Genomic DNA, 9,612 nt, shown 5'->3' on the forward strand with positions numbered 1-9,612 from the left:
TACTAAAGTAGTCAAACCTGTTCATTAGAAGGGGGTGATATTATATATATATATATATATATATATATATATATATATATATAATTGACGATAGGTCTTTGTATTATTTGATACAATGGTGATGTAGCCATGATGAGTATATAATAATACATTTAAAAAATATATGCAAAATGTTTTATATATGTTAAAGGTGCCATAGAATGCATTGATACAGTATTTTAAATTGTTCTCTGATATCTACATAGAAGGTATGTGGCTTAGGTAAGGGCAAAAATTCTCCAGAAACAGTTTTACATGTCCATTTACCACCCTAGGATTTCTCCCTAGAATGAGATGGTCTGTTATTGGCTTATGTGGAAGGGTCATGAATGATAATGTTGAGCTCTGCTCTGATTGGCTGTTTCACAGTGCGGCTCATTTCAGTAGCTCACAGGAAGGAAACACAGGGAAAATATATACTTCAATACTTTCTCGCGCAGTTATATCATTGGGTAATTATACTGTAAATAAAATGCGGGCATCAGGGAGCCTAGGCATTGAAACTGTTTTCAAATGCTTTTTACTTCCAGTTTCGAGATTCGCGATCGCATGTACTCTGTTTATACTATGGAGCAGCAGTACTTACCACACATTTTACAAGATCAGATGCTTGTCAGTGGTGCTCAGGATCTGTAAATCATTCGCCATCATCCTCAGTCATCTCTCCTTACTCTGTTTGTGTGGTAAGTGAAATCTTATGTACTGTAACAGGCTACAGCTAGCAACAAGCTAACCATGTCCCTTTAGTGGCTCGTGTTATTTTCTAGAACACGTTTTTTTGCTTTCCATGCCTTTCTGAATACAGACACCAACCCATCCCAGCACTTCACTTCCCCTGCATAGCCTGGAACATAACTTTTATTTCCATGATCTGCAATTTTCGCTGTTGTCCTCGCTTGTTTCTTCACAATACCTGCAGAACTTCTGATGGTTCGGCTGGCGCCTGGTCTAGGACATGGGTGGGTATATGCAAATGTTGGGGGCGTAACTATTAGTGATCCCGACTGTAACGTAACAGTCGGTGTTATGTTCTGATTCGCCTGTTTTTCAGTGGTCTTTTTTATTCACAAGATTTACATAAGAAGGAGGAAACAATGGTGTTTGAGGCTCACTGTATGTTATTTCCATGTACAGAACTCTTATTATTTAAATATGCCAGGGTAAAGACAGTTTTTCATTCTATGGCACCTTTAAGGTGCCATAGAATGGAAAACTGTATTTACCCTGGCATATTTAAATAATAACAGTTCTGTACATGGAAATGACATACAGTGAGCCTCAAACACCATAGTTTCCTCCTTCATATGTAAATCTCGTGATTAAAAAAAGACCACTGAAAAACAGGCGAATCAGAACATAACACCGACTGTGACGCAACAGTCCGGATCACTACGCCCCCAACATTTGCATAAACCCGCCCTTGTTCTAAGCCGGCCGAACCATCAGAAGCTCTGCAGGTATTGTAAATAAACAAGCGCGGACAACAGCGAAAATAACACAATACATTTTATGTTCCAGGCCGTGCAGGGGGTGTGAAGTGCAGGGATGGGTTGGTGTCTGTATTCAGAAAGGCACAGAAAGCAAATAACGCGAGCCACTAAAGGGACATGGTTAGCTCCTTGCTAGCGGTAGCCTGTTACAGTACATAAGATTTCACTCTCAGTAAGGAGAGATGAGGATGATGGCGAATGACTTACAGATCCTGAGCGCCACTGACAAGCATCTGATCTTGTGAAATGTGTGGTAAGTACTGTTGCTCCATAATGTAAACATAGTTTGTGTGATCGCGTCTCTTGAAAGTGAAACTATAACGCGATCGATGGATCGTTCAAAAGCAGTTTCAATGCCTCGCATATTAATAACGGCTCCCTGGTGCCCGCGTTTTATATACAGTATAATTACCCGACGATATAACTGCGAGAGAAAGTATTTAAATATATATTTTCCTCCCTGTGCTTCCTTCTTGCTGATGAGCCGTACTGTGAAACAGCCAATCAGAGCAGAGCTCATTATTATTCATGACCCTGCCAAATAAGCCAATAACAGACCGTTTCATTCTAGGGAGAAATCCTAGGGTTGTAAATGGACATGTAAAATCGTTTCTGGAGATTTTTTGCCCTTACCTAAGCCACATACCTTCTGTGTAGATATCAGAGAACAATTTAAAATACTGTATCAATGCATTCTATGGCACCTTTAAATAACATATTTTTTAATTCATTCTTGATGAGATCATATTCACTCCAAATGAGTTTCACACATGAATTGGCATGACACCATCAGCTGAGTCTGACAGGTACAGCTTGACTGTTTCTGAAATTACCTGCAGTGTGCCAATGACATCAGAGTCATTATAGATTTCACTCTGCATACAGATCAGCTCCTACCACCATGCCGGGTGACGTCCAAAATCTGAAAAAAGAGAACGCAAGAGAGTTATAAATTACTAGTCAAAAGAATCCAAACACAGCAGTTTCTGAGGCAGTACGAGGGGACGAGCTTTTGTGGGATAAAATTAAACTAACCATGGAGAAATACGACAGAATTAGAACTGAAAGAGGGATTGAAGAGATTCGCCGCTGTGGTTGGAGACCACACATGTTCAGGCGCTCTGGACAGCTTCAACAAATGCAAGATGACAAACTTCTCTCTAAGCCGCCACATGAGAGGCTGTGCGTGTGTGGTCGCAGATATATCAACACGCGGTTACTGCTGCTTCCAATAAACGCATGCATGAATGGAAATATATACACAATGAAATCCAAAAGACCCATTTTTCTTACGATAAGAGAGAGTCGGTTGGCGCATGCTGTAGTAGAGTATACTAATGAATAGCATACTCGCTAGCAAAATGATTCAACTACAAACAAACACCCCAAACATTTACATGCTTAAGATAAACTTGCACTACATTTCCTGGCACATACTGATCCGGTGGCATTAGATTCGCATGGAACACAAAGAACTCCACTGAGATTAGTTTCATGATTATTCTGAAGTTAAAAGCCTGTTCATGCAGGATTTTCCCAATGGACCCCCTCATAGCAAGAGTGAAAATTCACCCTGTGATGACTAAGCATTATTGCACATGTTGATTTGGCAAAAAAACAAAACCCACCAGAAGCAATGTGAACCACCAAAAAAAAAAAGAATAATATCACCAGCTCAAGGTCAATGTGGAATTGCAGTTCCAGTTGCATGATTTAAAAGGAATTGTTCACCTAAAAATGAACATTTGCTGAAACTGTATTCACGCCCAGGCCATCCAAGATGAAAACAAATTTGGAGAAATGTAGCATTACGCCACTTGTTCACCAATGGATGCTCTGCAGTGAATGGGTGCCGTCAGAATGAGAGTCCAAACAGCTGATAAAAACATCACAATAATCCACACCACTCCAGTCCATCTTGTGAAGTGAAAAGCTTAGTGTTTGTATGAAACAAATCCATTATTAAAGCGTTTTGAACTTTAAACCACTGCTTCTGGCTATAATATGAGTCTTCTATACATAATTTGAAAAAGTCATCTCATCTGAATCAGGATAGAAATATGCACAGATCAAGCACTGTTTACAAGCCAAAATAGTCCAAAACAAACATGTTGGTTAATTTTGATTTGAGAGGACAACAGGGGATGGGCATTTTCACTTTAGAAAATATTATTATGGATTGACAATTCACAATTTGGCCAGAAGTGATGTTTTAAAGTTGAAAAGCCTAAATGATGGATTTGTTTCTCACAAACACACACCTTTTAGCTTCACAAGATGTTAACTGATGGACTGGAGTGGTGTGGATTACTTGTGGATTATTGTGATGTTATTATCAGCTGTTTGGACTCTCATTCTGACGGCACCCATTCACTGCAGAGGATCCATTGATGAGCAAGTGATGTAATTCTACATTTCTCCAAATCTGTTCTGATGAAGAAACAAACACCTCTACATCTTGGATGACCTGATGGTGAGTAAATCTTCAGCAAATTTTCATGTTTAGATTATTCAAAATATATCTTATTCTGTATTGCATAGAAGAAAGAAAGCAATTCAGAATTGGATCAACATGAGTGTGCTTCCTATAGACAGCAGGAACCAGAGGGATCATCTTGGAGCTGTTTCAGATTCTTCATTCTCTTGGAGTGGGATCTCTCTATCTGTCCTGAGTAACGCACCGGAGCAGATCTGGGGTCAGTGTATAGAAGAGCTTAGAGACGGTAGTAAAGGCTCATGACAGGGCTGCTAACTCAACCACAAACAGCAGAGAAGCATCAGGACCGGGACGCAGAGTTCTTGTTTGGCACATAAAGAGCAGAGAAGCTGACAGGAGACGCCTGAGCAAAGCGGAAACAAAACAGGATAACAAGTACTTGATTTGCATCTGTGCTTCTGTGTCTCATGTTTCTCATTTCTCTCACTCCTAGCCAGTCTGTAATAAATAACTGAACACTACAAAAAAATGGGTAAATTTATATGAAAACCAACACAAATATACTACACATATTCTCTTAAAACAATCCTTAATATATTGTAAAATAATCATTTTAAGGTAAATTATTCTCATTTTATGGATATTTATATATGACATCATATAGCCTCCTACCTATTTACCATTCTCACAGTCCTTAACGTCTTGTTTGTACACTGACCTTTTGTGTGGCGAGTCATACAACATGTCAGAAAAATTCCATCCCGTTGCACGATGGTGCAAAACTTTAGGAAACGCAACAGAAATTCTCCCATGTCTCCATGGAAACCAGGCTTCACTGACGGAGCGGGGTCTACACATGCTAGCGTAAACCATCAGGATAACACCAAAATAGAAAGTACTTCAGCACTGGGCCAGCAACATCCCCAAGTGCTAGATCAAAGTTCTCACACTACAGAAGCTAAGAGCAAGTGCTCATGGGTAAAAACATGTGAGTTCAGGACATCAGCTCGATGTGCCCACAGGCCTCAGGCTGTTTTAAAGAGCTGCCCACATAATCTGCCCCATACAGTAATAAACAAATGTGAAAAGGTTACAAAATGATCTTCCATTATGAAATCTACTTGGCTTGATGTTGAAAAAGAAAGACTCTGCATGCATAAGATATAGTTAAATATGACTAGAACAATAGAACGATAGATAGATAGACTCAGACTCTTCTCTAAGTGAAGACATAAAGCATCCCATAAGCCTGTTTAGCTGTAACTAATGGTGTGTCGTGTCTTAACCAGCACAAATCAAAACACACAAGCTCCTCCGACAGGGAAAATAACCGCTCTATATCACGAGGCCTTCAGGACATGTCACATTCACCCGCTCTCCAGCGGGAACGGTCCGGCACAGAGGACCTGATGGATGCCGAAGAAGAGAGGACAAAAAAACAGCTCGATATCTGTCATTCTGCCTGATGTTTATCAGCTTCAATTCTCAATCACATTTTTGCTTGTTTAATTTATCAGTAGTATTTGCTAAGACAAGCAATACTATTACTCGTGTGTACACCAACTACAGAGTTAGTGATTTAAACAAAGAAACTTCAAAACAACATGTTAAACACATTCAGAACAACCTGAGCACCCATGCATTGTGTTGGCAACTTTTGCATGAGCAAACAGCACAATAGTTTCATAAAATATAATGTTTTAAACTGGCCTCAGGCTCATTTCTGGCCTTCTCATTTATATGCCACCAAACAAAGGTTAAAGAGAGCAGCAAACTCAAACCAAACCACACTCATTTAAATTCAAAGCATGTTTGTTTTATCAGTTTCTGTGTGTTGAGATGAGCGCCAGTGTGAATATCCTCTCAGTGAACAAAGGCCTGCTTTAGCTGATATGATCCCTGGCAGAGAGCAAAAACAGTGTGGCGTCAGACAGAGCTGTTTAGCAAATCCAGTGATGACGTCCGGCAAATAACTGACAGCCGTAAACATCCTGTCATCCCATATCCCCGTTCATGGAGGTGTGCAAACAAACACACCCAGGGGCTCCATCACGCAATCCAGAAACCCGCTTCACCGCTCTGCATGTTTACCAGCAAATCTCCCAAATATGTGACAGATGCATTTGCAGTCGCACATACCATGACCTGTCGAGACAGGAGAAGAGCGGTCTGAGAGCTGCCCACCGACGGCTGAAAGTCAAGACGATCAGCTTCAGGGATGCGAAGGGGTGAAAACAGCACTTTTTGCCCCAAAGCTCAACCTGACGTGCGTTTCTCAGCGTGGGAGCTTGGGAACGCTCAGAGGCAGCTGGAAACAAAACCTAAAATTCATCAGCAGCTGCAAGGTGGAAAAGAAGGAACGTTTCCTGCCAAGAAAATCAGCGAGGGCCCGTTTGGGATGTTCATGCTGGGTAATTAATTCACAGCATTTTATCGAAGTACAACAATAACTAGCATTCTGGATTATACAAGACAGCAACTCCACAACTAAATTTAAAATGTATAAACCGCATGCAATTAGCCTAAATGTATCACCTCCAGAGATGATCTTGCATGTCTGACTAGTCCAGTGGACTAACTTAGTTAAAGGGATAGTCTAGCTAAAAATGAAAATTGTCATTATTTACTCACTCCCAAGTTGTTCCAAACGTGTAAGCATGTACACACGTGGTCAGAATTGTTGGTAACCTTGGTAAATATGATCAAAGAAGGCTGTGGAAATTAATCTGCATTGTTAATCCCTTTGATCTTTTTTTTTTTTTTTAGAATTTGGGGATTACGTGACGCTTTCATGAGCCAAGTCGCACATTAGCTGAGCTCCGTGTATATTACCGTCTTTTACTTTTGTTCGTCTTCTTTTTTTTACATTTGGGGTAGTTTTTTTGTTTGTCGTTGGTCTGGAGATGTCACAAAGTCAGAAATTTGTTTATCTTTCACCATCATCCTCGCCAATTAAGAAGAAAACAAAACCAACAGCCGCGGCGGGCCGAGCCGACATTGAAGACAATATGGAGATCACTATAAAGCGATTAGAGGACATTTTGAGGGCTGAATTAGCAGCAATGCGCACCGAATTCGCCTCTCACATGACTACAATCCAGAATATATGCTCTAAAGTTGACTTTTTAATCGGGGAACAGAGAGAGCAAAAAAAGTGATCGGCGAACACACTGGCCGTCTGGATGACCTCGAGCAGCAGGTGACTGATATACAAGACCGCAGCAGACGCAGTAATCTCCGCCTGCTGGGACTACCTGAAGGGGCCGAGAAGGATGACCCGATCGGCTTTCTGAAACAGTCACTGCCGATCTGGATCCCATTACTTGCGGGCAGAGATATCGAACACGCGAATTGAGTTTACTCCAGAGCTTCAACTGATCACTCCAAACTGCGAGTGTTTCTCTTCAAACTGTTACGCTACAACGACAGGAATTTGATTCTAAATGAAGCAAGACACCATGGTCTTTATCACTCGTGTGAATTCTCTTATAATAGGGCTAAAGGCAGTGTTCTAAAGAATGGTACTGGCTGTCATGTTACTGTCACTGATTAAGACAGGGGAGGGCAGCAGCCTGGGGTTTTTACCCCAGTCTGTAAAAGTTTCATGGGGTGTTTTTTTTATTTTCTGTTTTTAAACGCAGACTTGAGTTAATTCATTTGCAGTGGTATAACGTTCTCTCATTTGATCAGTTGACTTATTTGTTTGATAGTAATGACTGAAACTAATATAATAAGTTTTAATGTCAATGGTTCAAATGGCCCCCATAAATGTACAACTACTGCAACGAATAAAGGTTGACATTGCTTTGATCCAGAAAGCTAATTTGTGGAAGGATGATATTCATAGATGCAATAATAAATATTACGAGGTGGTCTCTATTGCTGCCACTGACAATAAAACTAAAGGTGTTTTGATAACTGTTTGAAGAAATTTAAATATTTAGACAGAAATGGTGATAATGCTGACAGAATTGCCTGTACATCCCTTGTGAAAAGTAATTCTCCCTGATCCTAACTGATAATTCTGTTGTTCCTGCTTCAGTTATTTACTCTTTTCTCCTCGTACAATCATGCAGACCATTGTTCATAACAACTATCTGCTCTAAGGATATCAGCGGTGACTTATGAACTTTGTTTTCTGATCGGATTTGGGAGACAATCACATCATCGGATGATCCATTTGGGATTGCTGCATGGACTTTGTCTGTCACCTTTGGGGCGCTTCTGTGTGCATGTGTCACCTTTCCCAGGTTGCAGTTTGTGTGTGTCCACGGGGTGCACTCGGTACATGTGTTTTTTTCTTTAGTTTTTTTTAGTCGTTTTGTTTCTTCTTTTTGATGTATGTTGATTTATTTATTATTATTTTATTTTGAGTTTGCCTTTAAATAAAATAAAAAATAATTGTTCACAAAAAAATAAAAAATTAAAATGGGGGGAAACATCATTATAAAGTAAATATTTTTCTCTAATACACATTGGACACAATTTACGGTACCTTTTTATTCAATACTTTTTGAAACCTCCATTTGCCAAAATCGTATAGGAGTTTTCTCCTATAATGCCTGATGAGGTTAGAACACCTGACAAGAGATCAGAGACCATTCCTTCATCCAGAATCTCTCCAGATCCATCAGATTCCCAGCTCCATGTTGGTGCTTCTTCTCTTCAGTTCACCTCACTCATTTTCTACAGTGTTCAGGTCAGAGGACTGGAATGGCCATAGCAGAAGCTTGGTTTTGTGCTCAGTGACCCATTTTTGTCTTGTTTTTGTGACCCATTTTTTTAGGTTTGTTTTTTGACTACTGTCCGGTTGGAGACAGTTCCATGTTTGAAGATCCAAACATGACCCATTATAAGATTTCTAACAGAGTCAGTCAGTTTTCGATTTTTTATCTGCTGGTATTTGATAGAATCCATGATGCCATGTGTCTAAACAAGATGTCCAGGACCTCCAGCAGAAATATAGGCCCACAACATCAAAAATACAGCAGTATATTTCATTGTACACATGGGGTACTTTTTATCCCTGTGTTCACCAAACCCATCTTGAGTGTTTGCTGCTAAAAAGCTCATTTTTTAGTTTCATCTGACCATAGAAGCCAGTCCCGTTTGAAGTTCCAGTCGTGTCTGATAACTGAATATGCTGGAGATTTGTTTTTTTTTGGTGAAAGCATTTTCTTTTCTTGATTTTTTTCTTGAAGCCCTCCCAAACAACATGTGGTGCTGTTTGATCATTTTTTTAAAGGGGTCATCGGATGCAAAATTCCCTTTTCAAGTTGTTTGAGCATAAATGTGTGTTGGAAATGGTCTGTACACAACCATCCTATAATGATAAAAATCCACCCAGTGTCCTGTCAGAATGACGTAGTTCTACGTAGGTTATTAGCCCCGCCTGGCCCTTTTAAAGCACTGGCTTGCACTGGCCCGACAGTGGAAAAGCGGCTATTGACTTCTGCTGCATTTTTGTCCATATAATGGAAGTCAATGGGAAACCCAAACTTTCCTTGTTCTGTGGAACATAAAGGAAGATATGTAGCAAAAATTAATGAGAACCCAAACTTTCTTCTGTGGAATATTTTGAAGAATGTTGGCAAACAAACCTTTTGGGTTCCCATTGATTTCCATTATATTGACAAAAAAAAATCA

Source organism: Barbus barbus, assembly GCF_936440315.1.
Source record: "Barbus barbus genome assembly, chromosome: 34".
NCBI classification, from domain to species: domain Eukaryota; kingdom Metazoa; phylum Chordata; class Actinopteri; order Cypriniformes; family Cyprinidae; genus Barbus; species Barbus barbus.